Source organism: Vanellus vanellus (assembly GCF_965231255.1).
Source record: "Vanellus vanellus genome assembly, chromosome: 2".
NCBI classification, from domain to species: domain Eukaryota; kingdom Metazoa; phylum Chordata; class Aves; order Charadriiformes; family Charadriidae; genus Vanellus; species Vanellus vanellus.
Window position 1 is genome coordinate 80,199,323 of NC_138906.1, and position 19,824 is coordinate 80,219,146.

At 39.3% G+C, this 19,824-nt stretch overlaps 1 pseudogene across 1 annotated transcript in view; it reads right to left on the bottom strand.

The window, feature by feature from the left end:
* Positions 1 to 7,073: 7,073 nt before the first annotated feature.
* Positions 7,074 to 19,824, bottom strand: part of LOC309686490 (glutamate decarboxylase 1-like) — a 29,683-nt pseudogene continuing 16,932 nt past the window's right edge. Inside the window, exons 7-13 of the transcript in view lie at positions 18,165 to 18,269; positions 16,526 to 16,590; positions 14,871 to 14,949; positions 13,021 to 13,170; positions 10,481 to 10,588; positions 8,780 to 8,856; positions 7,074 to 7,227 (exon numbers count right to left, since the gene is read on the bottom strand). The product of the transcript in view is annotated as a glutamate decarboxylase 1-like (transcript). The remainder of the gene's footprint in view (positions 7,228 to 8,779; positions 8,857 to 10,480; positions 10,589 to 13,020; positions 13,171 to 14,870; positions 14,950 to 16,525; positions 16,591 to 18,164; positions 18,270 to 19,824) is intronic.

Below are 19,824 nucleotides of genomic sequence, written 5' to 3' on the forward strand. Positions count from 1 at the left end.
TTTGTTTTACAGTTGGCATTTAGGAGCAAATGAAACCTACTTGGATGCTAATACAAGTAATAATGTAACGGTTTGCCAGCTTTTCTCACATCTTAACGATGTACAGTAATAAAATCCACTATGATGATGACAAGGTTCATCGGCTAGTTTTTTGAATGGCTAATTTTGTCTTGTGTATTGCAAGATACCAAACGTTGGTGACTAAGATTGTTCAGAAGGGTCTCAGACTTAGAGTATGGGAAGGGCTTAACAGCATTAAAAAGCTTTTCAAGGACAGAATGCAAATGAGCGCTGAAATCAGAAAGAAAAAATATCAGTTATAAACCCAAACCAAAACAAAAGGAAGGGTGGCTAAAAGCAGAAAAAAAACCCCTGTGATCATTTCAATTCATTTGCAAATCAGATAAGACTGAAAGCTAGCAGTCAGCCTGATGTGCAGTGGCTAACCAAAGGGCACACACACTGGCTAATAAAACAGGTTTTAAATAAGAAATGTTTTTTTAAACCAGAAATCAAGCATCTAGAAGAAATTTCCAGGGTTTACAGACATTCTTAGCACATTTTCTTTCCACATACTCTTTTATTTATCTTTTTTTAATAAAGAAATTCATACATACTTCATACCTTCCTTCATACTATCGTTTCCAGGCAATACATTACTGTTTGCCAGCACTTCCAGTGATCTTCGCAAATTACATGGAAGCAAACGTTGAGCATACACATGTAAGGCACGTGGCCCCACTTCTCACATATTTCTGAGGAATCACGAATGCGTGTAGTGGAATATGACTATACAAAAGCCTGACACCAGTCTTCAGTGGCACCTCTTTTTCTCTGCCTAGATTAGTGGTCTGCACACAGCATAACATACTCACGTGCACTGCAGCCTTCTGAGGACAGCTATAATCAGATGGTTATCACTCAGATTATTAAAAAACCAAAGTAACAGAGTCACATTGACACGATTTTAAAGAAATTGGCTGTGGTCAGAAGAACTTTATTCTCCTGCCTGGCCTCTGGACTGGTCATTTGTGTAACTACCAAAATAATTTCTCTGTCTAAAATCTGTTTTCTTGTGACCAACAGCCTGACTTACCTCTATTACTTTGCTTGTTGCAACCCTATTTCTCCTCTTACTTTTTACTGTAGTTGTTTCAACTGCTAGCTGCTCTGACCAATGCAACCTCAATTCCTGTTGGATTTAGTGGATGCTGTTATAACCAAGAGAATAAGTAGACAGTAGCAACATCTCCCTGAGCAGATTGACTCTTGCAGGAGACTTCCCTCCAAGGAAGCCTAGTTGCTTTCTGGCTTGGTGCTAGCTCTTTATCTGGCTAAATTTAAGTGTTTTGCAGACCTAAGCTGAGTTATTCAGGAATTATTCTAATGAGCTAGATTTCCTCTCAGAAATTTTAACAATAGAAAGATCTCTTGGCTCTGGAGAAAAACCTGTGCTACCCCAGTAGTGTTAGTAGCCCAACACCTATGATGCATGAGCAAGTGCATGGATGCACTGGAAAACCAGATGACAGTCAAGCCCCTAAAGCTACTGCTCCAAAAGTGGTCTCCCCTGCCCTGCTCATACAGCTCTGTCATTGACCGCTGGATTTGTAGCTCCCACTACATCTCTTTTGAGCTGCTGCATCTGCACAGTAAAACAAGCATCCTTCAGTACAGCAGCCACCTCCTGGACCATGGAGTGCCTGACAGGAAATCACACTGTCAAAGCCGTAAGTGAAATGAGAGGATCTTTCTCCACTCAGGCACATTATGCGGCAGCTTACCTCTGCCTTTCCTGAGGGCAAAGAGGGGGGCGCTGGGATTTAACTGGAGCACAGACACATGTGTTGGTTGGAAAAGGTGGGAAGGAAAGAACAGAAATTGGAGGCAGAGAGGGGTGGAAATCGTGGTGCTGAAGGGCAGATACAAACAGCTGAAAGAAAAGGGAGGCTGGTAGCATCCTGACAGACATGAAGCTATGTCAAGCTACAAGTGATATTTAAAGCCTGTACAATTTTCTATGCAAGCTGTAGTTAAAATGGCCGTAGGCCTGTAAAGCCTCTCTTCTTTCCCTTTTCCTTTTCACAGTTTGAACAACTTCAGTGTGAGAGAGAGGTATAGCCTGGCAGGCTTCAGAGCAGGACCAGAGCAAACTACATCAACATCCTTAAAAAGGCAGGTGGACATTCAGATTGAAAGCAAGATGCTAAACTAGGTTTCCACTGGTGCCTAAGAATGACAGATGAGAGTCTGCTAGAAAGACTTTGCTTAATATTACCCCTTGATACAATTTTCACAAATCATTACACATTTTTACAAGAGAGTCGGCAGTTTTAAAGGAACCCCACTGGTCTTTCATCACTGTGGCTAACCCACATCACACAAACAGTATTTTCCTTTGTATTCTAAATGCACATATTAACCAGCAAGTGGTCCTGTAGAAATTGAAATGACCCCTTAAAGACCCTTTGCCTCTTTAACAAGAAACAGAATTTTGCTGGGAAATCTATCCAAGTTAAGAGAATCATGGACTTAATAGCGCAGAAAAAAACCCAAACCCTTCCTTGGAAACCAGTTTAAAAATGATTTACTGTTTCTAGGTCTGTAAGAGATGTGATAAGTTTTTTTCCAGGCCCTGGGTGATCTCTCTCCTTGATCTCTGAGGCATCTCCTATTAAGAATCTAAATTAAATTAGCTGTTAAAACACAAGGTTTGTTTTCTATGTCTATTTCAGTAAATTGAATTTGCTCTCTTGCTGTTAAAGCACAAGTAACTGGGTTCGTAAAAAGAAAGTAGGGGTAGTACTAGGAGTTGTACCCATCACAGGAAGAAGATCAAGATAAAAAACACCTAAGGGGCAAGAACCATATCACGCTGGTATCATGTCCCAAAGGATGCAGTTGAAACTGTATTGATGGAATAAATTAAAATGAGCCTGGAAAGCTTATTTGAAGAGTATAGTTAGAACAGTCCTCGGGGGATGAAGTAGGTCATCCCAGGCCACAATTCTGCTAGCATTAATTTCTATAATTCAGTTGTACTGTTATTTTTGCTTAAAACACACATTTTGTAATTTAAACTAACTGTGTCTGCATGCTGCACATCATGCATGTACAACTATTTACGAGGATGACATGTAACAGTCCAAAAAGAAACAATGGCAGCCCTAGTGACTTTAGTATTTACAAGGAGACTTAATGAAGCAATCCAACAGCCATATCATTCTACACGAAAGACAGCTGAACTCCAACGCCTTTCTGCCAAATGTCGTGGAAAATGACAATGCTTTGCAACTCTTCAGTGGGCCAATATTGGAAATACACAGACTGCCCTACAGGGCTGCTGCTACATTCTCCTCAGATGAGCCTGCAGTGAAGCATGAACATGAGGAAAAATATTTGGATATATATTGCAAGAGAAAGAGAGGAAAGAAAGTTTGTTGTGTAAAAGACAGCTACCATTTGTAAGTTTTGCAGAAGATATTTTGAAGAGATACTAACAATGAACAGGGAGTGCACCTGAAGGAGTCTGGGTTCTCAAGGGCAGCAAAGAACTGGTGTCACAGTTACTCTGGAAAACAATTGCAAAAAAATCAAGAAAGAAATTAAAGTTATAGATCAGCTGCATAGGGTTCTACTCTGGACTACTAAATTTAGCAACACTTTCCTTGTTCCTGTTTCCTTTTCTGCACCTGCTACTGCTCCTGTCACCATAATGAATTTTGCCCAGTTGAAAATAAAGAGAGAGGAAACGCACTCCCTCCTCCCCCCAAAACCTCCAATATTTCACTTACAGTCTTGGATCAGCAAAGTTTGTTTTTGCCCATACCGTTGAGAAGCCTTGAACCAATTCTGACGATGTAAGTCCAACTATGAGAGGAGACATGAGTAGCCCTGTAAATCCATTTTCTTGAAATATGTTCATGGTCTTCATTCTTGAGCAGGAGGGAGGCTGACAAGATAGAAAGGAAATTGACACTTACCATCTTGTCATGCCTGCTTTAGAGCTTCCCATAGCTTTAGGGTAAGAATATCCTTGCCCTCCCAACCCTCTCCTACCATGTCCTGCTCAGAGTGACCTACTGAAGTCTCAGATCTCTGTAGGACTCATGGAAGAGGAGGAGGGTAGCTCTCTCTGGACTAGAATTAGTTTGCTCCAGGTTCTGTAGGAAGCATAACTTTATTTTTGATATTTGCTGTGAGCAAATCAGTCACCAGCTGGTCACTGCAAAGCCTATTGGCATGCATTTTGGAACTAAAGCATGTCAGGAGAAACATAATAAAACCCAATAAGGAATCTAGTTTATTGCTAGTTTTCTAGTCGTAACTCAAAGCCACTTAAGGTGCCAGTAAGCACAGACATAAGTTCCAATACGCTTATTCTGATATTCCTCTTCTTTGGTTATTCATTTGACACTTGATTAAAGTTATTGTTTTAAAACACCATCAAGTCTTTGCTTCTTCAGCTTTTTTATCCTGAAACAGAAGAGCATACACAATTTTCTCACAATGCAGAAGCAGACTACTTCTTTATCTGCCAATAGCTGTTTGGTAATTAATGAACATGTATCACATTTATAGCACTAGTGAATAAGGCTCCTTTGAAAATTTGTTTCCATAAGGTTTAGCAAATTGAAATACAACAATCTTTGGAACTGCCTCAATCCTGAGGTATCAGTCACAACAACATATTTTGGTCTTTCTCCCAGCAGGTAGTGAAAAAGTGACAGGAACAGAGTTGGAACTGAAAGCTTCCTCCTGTTAAGAAAAGGGAATAATTGAGCAATCCCATTCCCAGTGATGGTACTTCTTTTTCAATTGTGCAGGGAAAATGAGGAGCTAATCATCACTGCTTGCTGCAATAGTCTCTTTTGGCACTCACATGACAGTTTTTCTCCTCAGTTTTCTATTTTGTCACAGCAAAGTTGCAGCAAATAACACATACCTCAAAAAAAACTTGTCATTACAGTCCATTGCTTTTACATTTTTTAATTAACATAAGTATGAAACTGAGATACACAAAGGTTTCAGATACAGATGTGACTTTTCGTACGTGCTTAATCATTTATTAGATTACCTTTTGTCTATGTGTACATGAAATGCTCAAGGCTCAGAGAAAAGAGAGCAATTTAATATAATGCGAAATTATGTAGGTATTCTACAAACCCTACAGACATTAAATCATTACAATGGGAAAATACTTAAATAGGGGGAAAAACTCCTTTAGAAATGATCCAATTCAATCTTATTGCATTGTACAATGAATTGGACTCAATTTGCTTCCAGTGTCACAACTTAATAAAAATTAGAAAGGAGAACACCCATTTTAGGTTAATTAGTCTGCATATCAGAAAACTGCAAGACATCCTTCTACAGTGCATTTTATAGCAATTCTTCCAGAAATTGCTAAAGGATACACACACTGATCTGAACTGATTTAATCACACACCACTTTATACATACTGTGTGTGGGGGGGGCTATTTCAATTTTACATATATTTTCCAAGTTACTTCTAGGTCTGCACAACTCTATGCTCCGACTTGTGTGTGAGTTATGACAATCAGAAACCCAGGCCTTTGTTGGTGACTAAGGTCCAGTCAGGAAAGCTCCCCTCCAATTCCAGTAACTAGGCCACTACTCCTTACTTTTCCTTGCTTGATACTGGTAAGTGCGTATGAAACATAAGGCTAGAGGAACCTCAAGGTGACATCTAATGAGCTTTCTCACCCCTGGGCAAGATCAAGTATAGCTACATAATTACTGGAAAATATTAGATAATCTGGTTTTAAAAATTTCAAATGGCAAATGATGATTCTGTTTCTTTATAAATTAACCTGTTCTAGTACGCAGTGGTCCTTACCATCAGGAAGCTGCTTCTTAATTTGAACCCCAAAGCTCCTTGACTGAAGTATAAGCCTATTATTTTTTGTCCTATCCACTACAAGTATGAAGGGAGTATACTGTCTTTCATTTTTTGCAGAAGATTTTTAGTTATTTCAAGATCACCACGATGCCTCTTTCCAGTTTTCTTTTTCCTAAAGAACTCAAATTATTTCAATGTTTTCTGGTAAATTGTATGTTCATTATTTCAAACTATTCTTATTCACTGATTTGCCTCCATGTTGCCCACATCTTTCTTGAAAGGAAATATCCAAAAGTGGACATGAAACTCACATGCAGCTCTGAGGCGTTTCTAATGCCACATAAAGAGAAAGGTAATCTCTAATCCCTGTGCAGTGAGTCCCTCCCCACCCCTTAGTAGCTTTAAACTGACATACCTTTGCTCATCTACATAGTAGATAGAGCAGGGACCAACTGGAAAAAAGCTGCAACATTTCAATAATCATGGAGGGAAGTCTTAAGCCTTCTTATGCTGGAACACAGCCATACAAGACAAGTTATAAGACTCAACCAGTAGTGCAGACGTAAATGGTAGATGAGGGCAAAACATAGACTGAGTATATCACAAAACGTAGCAGAACTGAAGTATTCAAACTGAGAGTTGAAACAACATTTCCTACAAAGATGTGATGCAGTACAGCAGAAGGCAACCAAGAGCACTCTAAAACAATCAGACGGTCAAACACAGCTTCAAAATTTCAGCTTGACTCTAAGGAAGAAAGCTGCAATTCAAGGTCTTTTAAGCTATGACTTTCTGTTCTACTTACTTTGATGATGAAAGAGGGAATGCTCTTTTTATAACACTCAGTTCCTGCTACTGGACCCAAATCAAACAAGAAAGTAAATAACAGCCCCAAAGAGAAGGTAGGATTCACACAAATTCACAAGAATTGAAGTTTGTTCAGACACCCCCCCCAAAGCAGTGAAAAAAAAAAAAGCAATAAACAACCCTTAGTTGAGGAGGAACCATACAACAAATTTCAGGCTTTGTGAAGTAGCAAGAAAACCATAATTTATAAGCTGAATGCTGTGAAAACCTCTGTGTGTCTTCTAGTGCATAACAATGATGACAGCTTATTTCCAGCCTTAGAATGATTAATATCATGTTCAGCTAATACAAAGTAGGAAAATTCTGCTGTATTTAGGTACCTCAAAGTTAAGAGATTAATTGTCACAAATCTTTGCCACGTCTTTCAATTTCTTCAAGGAGGAAGTCAACATCTGGTTTCCTAGTAGCTGGGTTGGAGAAAACCATTCTGAAAAAATTGGCTTTGTCACCTTGTGGCAGGTAGCTAACTATTGTCACTATTGCAGCCTTCCAGTACCTAAAGGGGGCCTACAGGAGAGCTGGGGAAGGACTTTTTACTAGGGCATGTAGCCATAGGACAAGGGGGAATGGCTTTAAACTGAAGAGGGCAGGTTCAGATTAAACATTAGGAAGAAATTTTTCACTTTGAGGGTGGTAAGGCACTGGAACAGGTTGCCCAGAGAGGTTGTTGAGGCCCCATCCCTGGAGGTGTTCAAGGCCAGGCTGGACATGGCCTTGGGCAACCTGGTCTGGTGGGAGGTGTCCCTGCCTATGGCAGGGGGGTTGGAACTTGGTGATCTTCAAGGTCCTTTCCAACCTAAACCATTCTATGATTCTATGATCTCTGCCTTGATCTTGGGGACAATCTGCATATAAGATGGGAATGAGTGTGGTTAACAGTCTTTCTGAAAAAAAAAAAAAAAAAGCCAAACACAAACAACCAAACCAAAACCCAACAAAAAACTTCTTTCTCCCTTTGTGGCTTTGCAATATAAGATAGCAGGCTGTTCAACCCAGATCAAAACATTTTAGAGGAGTGTGTCTAACTGAAGAAAGAATTTGTTAGGAGGAGAACAATGCATTATTTTGACTGCATAGTTTCAAGTGTCATATGGCCTTTACTGAATCCAGAAAGAATTCTGTCCGAAGAAACAGGGGGTGAGAGGGGAAGTAAATTCAAAACAAGGAAAGACAGTAAGCTCCTGGATTTGAAATAATTTGATAAAGGATTAATGTAAGTGTTTCATTCTGGGAATTACCTGATGAGTATTTGATGTGACTAATGCTTTCAGTAGCCTTACTTCAATATTACAGCTCTACAACTAGTCAGATTACTGTTTGTTTCCTTATCAGACAATTCCAAACCCCAAGAACTTTTCATAATGGCTAAACAAACAAGGGAGGCACTACAGACATAGGAATACTATTCTACTCCATCACAGTAAGGGATCACCTACTCCAGTACAGTCCTTCCTCCCCCACTTCTCTGCCTGGTCTTGCAGCCCCCTGCTGATCCCATGGATGCAGAACCTATGTACTTCCTTCCACTCTCCTTCTGACTCCACCAAAACACCACAGAAAGTGATCGTAAATTGCCTTTAGTCCCTCACTTGTAGCCCACTGCAGGGGGAAAAACTCATCCAGGCATCATTACGACCACCCTGGGAATAAGGATAGTGGTAGAGACTCAGCAGGGCTGGGTCACTCAGTCTGCAACATAGGACAAAAGTCAGAGGACTGTAGTTGTATTAACACGTCATGATTTTGCTGATGTTGGTATAACACACATTCAGAATTGTGTTACTCCTGTGGTATTTATTCAAACCTCTCCGCTATCACAAACACTTCCAAAAATATTTTATTATTTTCTCTGGACTATACTTGTGTGAGGTTTTATTTCATTCATCTTTGGAGTTGTCCAATTCTACTTCTGACACTGTTGTTCTTTTGCACGTCATTTGAACGTTGATGTTTGAATCCTGGTTACACTCAAGCAAACAAAAGAGGTTAGGCTATTGAGATGCTCAGTGCCTTAGCAACCTCCAGATTGACTGAATAATGTTAGAAACATTCCTTGATCAAGTAATTTATCCCATTCTAGACCACTTGGTGAAATGTACCAGAAGCCCACATTGGTGACTTCAGGCTTCAAAACCAACATATGTTTATTTCTCTGCTTAGGAAACCCCAAATCACAACAGAAACCTCTGCTGCTCTTCAGACTGAAGTCAGAGGACTTGGCATATATCGAGCAGTACCTGCATGATTTTTACTCCAAGTAACATGCATTTTTCAGGAATTCTGTGTCTAGAGAACTATTGTTCTGACAAAGACTGATCATTACTACAAGTCCATGCTACTTGTTACCTTCCCCATCATGCTTGCTTTCTATAGAAATCCACATCTATTGGAACTTTTCCGTGGAAAATGCCAAGTACTCTGCTTCTTATAAAGGAGGACATTAAAGCAGATGTTTAATGTTAAACTGTTGAGCTATTCTGTCATTATGTGGACCTGAGAGCACAATGGCACACAGAAAGCAGTCTGAATCTCCATTACGCATGCAATGCTGCCACTTTAAAACGCTACCATTTTAAAAACAAATTATTCAGAACAGCAACAGAAACAAGGCCATATTTTAAGTTTCACCTAGAATAAAAATACTGGAAAGAACTACGAGGGAAGTCATAGAATCATAGAATTGTCTAGGTTGGAAGAGACCCTTGGGATCATCGAGTCCAACCATCTACCCTACTCTACAAAGTTCACCCCTACACCATATCCCCCAACACCACATCTAAACGTCTCTTAAAACACATCCAGGGATGGTGACTCAACCACCTCCCTGGGCAGTCTATTCCAATGCCCGACCACTCTTTCTGTGAAAAATTCTTTCCTAATGTTCAGTCTAAACCTACCCTGTTGGAGCTTGAAGCCATTCCCTCTCGTTCTGTCATTAATTACCTGTGAGAAGAGACCAGCACCAGCCTCTCTACAGTGTCCTTCCAAATAGTTGTAGAGAGTGATGAGGTCTCCTCTCGGTCTCGTCCTCCTCAAACTAAAAAGTCCCAGCTCCTTCAACCGCTCTTCATATGATTTGTTTGCTAGGTCCTTCACCAGCTTTGTTGCCCTCCTCTGCACTCGCTCCAGCACCTTGATATCTCTCTTGTTTCAGCGATCCCAACTTTTATATTTTAAGCATATATTGCTATACAAGTAGTGAAACAAAAAAAGTCAAAGCACAAAAGGAATTTATTTTATCTTTTCAGGCTACCTTGATGTTATGAAAACAGTAAGTCTAATCAACATGATACTCCATGCACATTCTTGCTTTCCCACTGAAACCTTTTCACATAAGTAAAACACTACAAAATTATTTGATTTTTTTTAGTGCTTTGAGAGAATACTATGGTTGGGTTTAGTCAACATCTTGCAGGATCAACACTTCATCTGCCCCAGTCAATTACCTTCTTCCTTCTTATTAGAAAATAATTCTAATCTGATTTGCTACCCCTGGTTACAATACCAGCAGTGTTTGCTGAATAACAGGAAGAAGAGTTAAAAGTGCTTTGTTTCTTCAAGAAGTGCATCTTACTATAAGGACTCAATGGTACACTATGATGCTTATCTGGAAAATACCTACCTCAATTAAACAAAGAAGAAATAACAAAGTACAACTTTACATTAGGAATGTAACTGAGCATGTGAAAAGTAGAAGTCAACATGTAGAGATCAGAGTACAGAAAGATATTCCATTCATCCACATTTACCTCATCATCAAATACATGCTCAAAGTTTTCTCTTGAACTCAATTCCTTGTAAAGGTACTCAGCAAGTTCAAGGAATCTGTTGATAAGAGTCTCATTGCCTAATGTTCCCTGTTGAATATCAACACATGTAGAGAAGTATTCATAGCAGTGATAGATATTTGCTACATATTACATAAAGATGAACATGATGATAGAAAATTATAGGTTACGCTGACCTGACAACTTTGTGTTGTGCAGGATATACCAGAGTATGCCACCAATAGCTTTATAAAAGTAAGAAACAGTTACGAAATAAAGTCATTGCTGGAATAAGCATTGTTTTTTAATTAAAATAACATAATCTATAAAGAAACTAGCCAGCTTAGATTGCCAGTGATGTGTGTCTGTTTGGTTTTGCCTTTTCACTGATACTATTATTTCTCATTTAGTGATTAATACAAGTCTTCTCCTTTAGCTAATAGAGAGTAGTTTTAAGTATTTTAGAAATTAGCTTTATTCTCTATCTTAATAATTTCTGGATTTTTCTTACACATACAACTTATTTTCATAAATTATAAATCATAAGTGAAAACTTTAATGTACCTTGATCTTACTATAGATTACTATGCAACACTATTGTTTGTCTCTTCTAGGCAGAAAAAGGATCATAAAACAGTTATATTTTGTTGGGTTTCATGTCTTTAAGATCTACTTTACCTGCTACGACAGTTCTTGTCGTTGTTTGTGCTTAAAGTATGAAAAAATAAGTGTGCACATTTTATATCATATGTTTACAACTTCAATCTTTTTATGCAGTGTACACTATTTCATACGGGACATAATTCTGTTTACCCAACTCAAGGAATTGGCTACGGTATTCTAAATAAAACTAAAATTCCATACCTGTGTATAACTATTGGGAACGGGAAAACTGGTGACACACTCTCAAGGAAAGTGACATAAAACATAAATTTTGTTTTAAGCTTTAAGGGCTGGAGATGTTTGGAAAAAAAGGCTACACAAATAGAAGTGTGCAATGATCTTATATGGGAGGTAGGAAAAATGCCTTCTTTGCCTCAGTCCAGGTTGGATGAGGCTTTGAGCCACCTCGTCTAGTGGAATGTGTCCCTGCCCATGGCAGGGGGGTTAGAACTAGATGATTTTTAAGGTCCTTTCCAATCTAAACCATTCTATGATTCTATGATTAAATATCTCAGACTTTTCCTTGTCCTTGGTCTGTATGTTTCCCCCTGCATCCAATACAGGGTGGGGATCCTCCTTTTGTTATTAATGTATTTATAGAAACATTTTTTATTGTCTTTTATGGCAGTAACAAGATTAATTTCTAGTTGGGCTTTGGACCTTCTAATTTTCTCCCTGCATAGCCTCATGACATCCTTGTAGTCCTCCTGAGTTGCCTGCCCCTTCTTCCAAAGGTCATAAACTCTCTTTTGTTTTTTTCCCTTGAGTTCCAGCCAAAGCTCTCTGTTCAGCTAGGCCGGTCATCTTCCCCGTTGGCTCATCTTTCAGCACATGGTGATGGCCTGCTCCTGCACCTTTAAGATCTCCTTCTTGAAGAAAGTCCAGCCTTCTTGGACTCCTTTGCCCTTCAGGACTGCCTCCCAAGTGACTCTGTCAAGCAGGCTCCTAAACAGGCCAACACCTGCCCTCCAGAAGTCTAAGGCAGCAGTTCTGCTGACCACCCATCCTTCTCCAAGAACTGAAAACTCTCATTTTGTGACCACTGTGCCCAATACAGCCTCCCACCGTCACATCACCCGTAAGTCCTTCTTTATTCACAAACAGGTCCAGCAGGCTGCCTTCTTTAGTTGGCTCCCTCACCAACTTATATCTATGATGAGAAATGAATACAGCTGCACTCTTCTCCATGCTTTAAAAAGCGTGTTTACTCTGGATGACTGTTGTGAAGCTTGTCCCATACCAAAACAGGATTTCAATAACATTGACCTATGTTTTTGACTCAATTCACCTGTCCTTCAGCACTTACAAGTTTGACTTGTACTTTAAACTGCTTTAGGATCTCTGAACTGTTAAAGAGTCCAGGTAGAGGAAAGACACTTGCTGAGCATTTAGCAGCATGTTTAGCTTCACCATTAGGGTGATAGGGAACCTGCAGGTCATATTTTAAACAGGACACTTAATTCAAATAACTCTGGAGAGGGGAGATGAACCCCACAGCCACATAATTTCTAACGTGGATGAAACTAGCAATCATAAAATTGTCTAGGTTGGATGGGACCTTTAAGATCATCGAGTCCAACCATCACCCTAACGCTGGCAAAACCACCACTGAACAATGACCCTGAGCACCACGTCTACCCACTTCTTAAATACCTGTGGGTATGGCAATTCCACCATTTCCCTGGGCAGTCTGTTCCAATGTTTGATAACCCTTAAAGATTGCTTCTTAATATTTCCTGCTGCACTCCAATTTAAAGTTTACTTTTATCTTTATTTTCAAATATTTATCAGTCTGAAACAGTGAAAGAAGTTTGTTAAATTTCTGGAATAAACCTGTATTTTTCAGAGTCTTTTCCTACCTTTGCTTTCCACATTAACCAAAGCTTGAAGACATCAACATGTCGGCCACATTGAATTACCTTGTCCCCTGCGACGAAAACTGTATCATACTGTTTATCTGGCTGGAACAGATAGCCTGCACGTATCTGGTTACAACACTGTAAAAGTTGCTAGTAGAACAATACGATGGTCACTTTGAAGTGAAATATGTGCAAATAACGCTTTAGAAAAATTCGTTTTTTGTCTTTCTGCATGGAGTTTAAAAGAAAATTAGCAGGACTAAAAATCTCTCCTTGTCCAGAGCCACACCTCCATCAACCAAAGAGAAATAAAACTTAATGAAGAAGTAAGGGGATCTTTCTGGCTTAAACCATGAAAATTCACAGCCAATAAAACATGTGAGGAAGCACCATATTTTGTTAACAGTGATCATTCTCCCAAATGTGATTTTCAGTCATGTAATTTTACCTCTAAGACAATGTTTCCTGTTACTCCTGTGGCTAAGAATGACAGCACAGAGCTTGGTAAACCTAACAATCAAGTAAGCAAGCCTGTTAACTTCTCATAATAGTATCTCATAGGTGAGTTAAGTCTGTTTGCCATATAGTACCAAAGTTAAAGACTATAAACCCTTACAGGTAATTAATGCACCCGCCACAACATTATGCCGTGGCTTGCCTACATGAGAAAATTAGTGAGCGTTTAGCTAGGCTATAAAATAATGCTACATTCCCTGTGTGGGCTCCAAGCATCTCCACGAGAGGTTGGTTGCTGCATTTTGAAAGCTACCCCATGCTGACTATTTGAAGAACTATTTGCATAAGGAAATAGAAGTAACTAATGTGCTGTAAATTTACACCTTTCCCTACTGCATGCTGACTACTCCTGCAAATAAAGCTCCCAGACATACTGAACTCCACATAGTGTACTCAGGTATCTAGCAGTACAAAGGATGATTTAACTTTTACTGTCATACGTTTTGATTGCCAGGCATTTGTTTGGCAAGCAAGCTCTGCTGTTGAAAGAATGGCAGCTTCCATAGGTATTTTAATAAAAAGGTGAGAATAGTCAGTAGTCTGCTCTTCTGATTTATACAAAGAGATAATACTTAGAATAACAACTAACCCTGGGATCTGATAGAACCCCTCTTAAATCTGTTAATCCAGTGTACTTGCAAATACTTGCAAGAGCTTAGAAAAAGAAGTCTGTCTTTTTTGGAAGAATCCCAAATCAGGTATTGTACCATGCAAACCCGATAATAATTCTGCTTTTCAATGTTAAATCTTTAAATTTATAAATGCAGAATCGAATGTAAGTGTGGCTTATACAACCTTGCAGAACTATTTGCTCCTTTTTGGGGAGAGTTGTCTGAAATCCAGAAGCAGGTCCAAAGACATTGCATTACTTTCTAGGTGTTTGCTAACAAAATAATGCTTCTTGTGTGTCCAAAAATCTGTTAAGAGACATACATCCATTTTATGCTCTTCTTGAGTTCTGTCTGTCTTTTTGAAACTGTTGGGAAGTAGACCTGACTACTACCCTTGCACACCTCTTCTCTAAAGAGCATACCTATAGGATAATATCTCAAGGATGCTCCTGGGAACATGTTTCTCTACTCATTTGACACCACTTGAATAGGAAAGACCATGTAATGGTTCTGCAGCAGGAAACTTCAACAATATAAACTCTACAGCAGAGGACAAAGTTGGCAACACAAGCCACCAGAAAGCTCCAAAGAAAGAAGTAGTTAAAGCACTGATGCTTCTGTCCAAGTGGTAAGCCAGCTTTCATGCTTTTAGCATTAACAGGACTTGCTCACAGGAGTCACCTGAAGTGCATTGTGATAGAACAGTGGGCCCACTCATGTTACCTTTCTGCAGACGAGGAAGGCTGAACACTGAAGTGTAGACCCCATCTGCTTGTGTGAATTCCAAACAACAGAACAGGCCATAGAAATCAAGTGTAATGTACAGCACTATCCAGATGTTAAAGGCTGCATCTCTGGAGTACTCCAGATTGTTCCCCTGCAGACAGAAGCTTATTAAACAGTTATGTATGACCACCAGTTTACCTAGTACATAATTTGTGCCATATTGTGAACAGCTATGCTGCTCACCCCAGGACAGTATAGACTCCCCATACTAGATTAATAGTAAAACCAATATACCTTCACAGCAGCAATATAGGATAATTTGCCTTGATTCTAGGTTTTAGACTACTTGCATATACCCACACGGCACTGTGGTCTACAGTATCAATAGACCCGGAAAAGGCTTGTAGTTCTAGGTCAGGGTCATAGGATAACAAGTCAGGCTACAAAAGTAGGGAGATATCATCCATAAGAGGAAAGAACTTCCAAGAAGAAAACTGAAGGAAAATGAGGGCCAACAGTTGATGAGGAAATATGTTATCGTGGGACATTTTAAGCAGAAGCAACAGCTTGATGAAGCTGTAACACTTGGGGCAGGAAAAGAAAATACATTGAAGGTACATTCAAGAAAAGTTTAATACAGGGAGAGGGCAAAGAAAGCAAAGAGAGAGGTCGTGTCCTGGTTTGAGGTAAAACAGGACCAATTTTGTTCAGAAACTTTGCCTCTTAGCTGGGCCTCTTCTAACAACTGAAATTAACAGCATATTGTGCAGACATTGTTTGCTCTCTCAGAGTGATGAGACCAATGTTTATAGCTGATGCCCAGGCATGGTGTGCAGAGAGGCTCCTGCTTATACTTATTGCTATAACACCCAAGACCAGACAACTTTTTTACTTGCCCCGTTGGAGGGTGGGAAGTGGAAAAGTGTAGAGGGGTCCCACCTACGGGGAGGCAGAGAGAGGATAGGTGACCCAAAACTGACCAACAGGGTATTCCATCCCATCTGCCTCATGCTCATTATAAAAGCTGAGGGATCAACGGGTCAGCTCTCTCTCTTCTCTCTCTTTCTTCAATGGCCGACGTCTGAGGAGGACTCTGTTCGTCTGCCTGTGATCCCGATCCTGAATGCAGATCTGGAATCCCTTTCCTGTCCATCACTGAGTTCAGTCAGACTTCCCCAGTGGCAGCAGTGACGCGATTGTCATCCTGGGAGCTTGATACAGTTTTGTATGTATTTAATTACTTACTTTTTATATTATTATTAATATTTCATTAAAGTAGTTTAGTTCCTTCTAAACTCAAAAATCTCCTTTTCCCTCCTCTGCCTCTCTCTTTGAAGAGGGGTAGGGGGGAGCATCTGTCAGTCTCGTCTGGGGTGCCCCACATCCCCAGTAGCTGATTCAGCCTAAACCATGACAGGCCGAGATGTTTTTTAAGGTGCCCAGGATTATTTTTTTTTTTGGTGGTTTTCTTTTGCCTTTTCTTTTTTTTTAATAAGTTTTTTTTTCTAGATGCCATATCTCATTGCATAGAGACAGAAAGCAGGGAGAGATTCAAAGCAGCAACAACATGGCAAGGATGACAAGAGAAAAAAAGATTATCTACTCTGGAAAAAAAAAAAAACCACAAATAAACACCATGTTCTTGTGCTCACCTTTCCATGCCCTTGAGTTTAAAAGAATGTTTCCGAGATGTCATCAGGCCACCACCCCATGCAGCCTGCATAAAATGATTGACTTCTTACACTCATAATAAAATAGGGAAAGATTTGCAACCATCATTAAATATTTCATCTTCGGAATATAAACTGCTCAATGAATTATTCAACTATTATACAGAAAGAAATTCAAACAGAAAGAGAAACTTACCTCTTGCCCTCCTCCACCAGCACAGTCAGAGGACAAAACCAATATATTAAAAAATAAAGTAGGTCAATGACAGATGGCAAATATTATAAAGGGCTGCATCACACTGGTGGTTTTCTATACCATTCTGTTGTTTAGAAGGACACCCTTTTTTCCAGTTCACCCTGAAATGGAGCAGGAATCCGGATAATAAACTGGTTGTATTTGATTCAGCCTACAGTTATACAAATAGTTCTACTGGCTTGAACAAGGTTTCACACATTAGTAGGACAAGCAGGATTTAGCACCGTAACAAGAACTCAAATACACCAAGGACTGTATTCTGGTCACCTTTATGTCAATCCACATTTCACTACTTTCAGTGAAGGTATGATTTCATATTAAAGTAAATTTTGTCTTCAGCTACAAATAGTCAGGTTATATGAGTACAAGAAAAGAATTTGCCTCTATATTCTTTATTCAATGTAATCATCCTTTTCAATTATCTTGAACTCCCACCTCTGAAGTACCAAATGGCAGCTATCAGAGCAAGGCAGGTTTACAACAGTGTTTCCTATTTTTTCCCCACATAATTAGTCTGACGTATTCTTCATATTTTGTAGAAATTAGAATATCTTTACAGGACACAGTGATTTCAGTGGAATGAGTTCATTATACTTCTATTATACTGTCATTGTGCTGTGGAAGAAATCAATACTAACCACATTAGCATTCAACTTTTTTTATGTGTGACAGCCAATACTTCCTTAAAATGGTTTCCTAATATGAGGCATGCAAGCCTATTTATAGCATCTATCTAGAAGTTTTCAGGAAGGGTGAATGGACTAGAGCCTCTATAAACTTCAAAATTTTGGAAAAAAAAAAAAAAAAGAAAAGATCACACTGTTTAGTAAACACAGTACCAAAATTGGTAAAATACATAAACCATAATTATTCATACTATGTCACAACAGGAGTAACCCCCCCAAAACAAAACTAGCTACTTTCCCCCCTACACCCTCTCAGTTATACTAGAGCTAAGAATTTTGTTTAGGGAGCATAATCAACTTTACTTTGTTACAAGTCAAGTATCCTGAAACTGGAGGGTAAACTGAATGACAATGCTGAAGACAGACAGTAACTCAGGAGCTCATAAGTTATACGCTGCACAGGCAGTGTGTTCAATTTTTGCAGTTGGCTTAGCTGATGCAAGAAGGACCATCTTTGAAGTGGGATGCGCTATACTACTGCATAAGTGCAGGCAACCTTTTCTGTAAACAAGCACAACCTATACCAAAAGATTATATCCTCTTCTGTATTTTTTTCCAATAGCATCTGTTCAGGCAAACAGGCCATTAATTTCACAATCTAAGGAAAGTGCTACCCACAGAACTAATTCCAATTTTTAAGCTTATGAGAATGCCAAACATTATTTCCAGGAAGCCTTACATCCACATGCATCCAGAGCTTGTGCTTCTCACATATGTCAACAATGTCAGAAAGTGGCTCTATAAATGGCGGTACCAGCAGAGGCACTGATAAAGTGGGATGTGACTGTGAAAGTGATAGAAGATTTTGCAAGTCCACACGATCTCAAAAACATCTCAGAAAACATACTATGCTTTCCTCAATCTCTAGTAGAACTTATGTCTATAATTAATAATGAAGAACATTCTTCTTTACTATCCCATTTTTTTCCAATTTCTTAAATTCCTACTCCATTTCAGGGTGAACTGGAAAAAAGGGTGCCCTTCTAAAAAAGAATAAAACCCAACATTATAATGACACCTTATCTGTAGGGTTGCTTTTATTTGTGTGTGAAACAGTCTTATCTCTCCATCACACAACATAACCCAAGTATTGTCGTCCATCAGAAAACTCCCATTACTTTTAATTGGAAGATATCCAAAGACACCACAAGCTCTTAAGTGCTTTTGCAATTGTAGATCCTATTCCTGCTGTGGTGGTAATGTAGCTGAAGAACATTTTCTGAGCTTTCTTGGCTCTCCTCCCAAACACACAGGCAGGTGTTTCAGCAACGTGAAAAACAATTGAACAGCAACAATAACAAAAGCCCCCATTTCAGATCAACCTGAAATGAAATACTTAAGCATCGAGTACTGCAATAATTTTAAGTTACTTTTAAGAATAGCTTCTCTGTGGGCCAACATAGGGTCAACTTGTTTCATTTAAAAATATATCAAAGCAAAGCCTTTCAAATTTTCCTCCATTTGGAGAAAACTGGCTGAAACAGCAGGCCAGAATTTGGCACTAATTCACAGACAGCTCTCATTCTCTTCAAAAACAGATTTTTCAGCTATTTTATTATTTCCGGGGGGAAGGAGGAGGAGAGAGAGTGGGGGAATATATATATACACACACAGATATATATATATCCTGTTCTGTCTTTTACAATCAGTATCAACGACAATTTTATGTGAGTTAATGCTGCCAGATTTCAGATAGTGTTGTCAGATTCAACTCCACATTAACATAAAAAAATTAGAGTGAAAACAAAACCCTACCTTTTGATTTTCGATATTTCAGCCTCCAAATCAGCTGGAATCATTTTCCCAGTATCAAATATTGAGTGACAAAACACTAACACTAACCCAAAGAGAATAATGTTATTTATTCTTCTGATTAGTCTTTAAATATACAGGAAATTGGGTATCAGATTCTATTTTAAAGACTATTCACAGTACCATAATTATGTTCCTTATTATTTACCATGCTATTAAGTTCATGTCACCTGTAAATTTTACTAGCCATAATTTCATGTCATCATCAAAACTGTTGACAAAAATAAAAAGCTGCACTAGAGGAAGAACTGATTCCCAAGTTCATCTTCCTCAGCCCCTTTTTTTTTACCCGAGCACTACCTACACTTTGGAAGAAGCGAGCCTGTGCCATTTGTGCATGGAGATCCTTACAGACTTCCCACAGCCCTTAGGTGGCTCACTGGGTGTCTCAGCCTCAGCCCCGCGCCTGGGACAGACCATGGCGCCCAGCAGCCGCCCGTGCCTCCCTGAGGTGACCCGAGTCGGCAGGAAAAAGCTGGGGCACCAGTTTTTGCTGATCAACACTGCCTCATGGGGCCATACCCAAG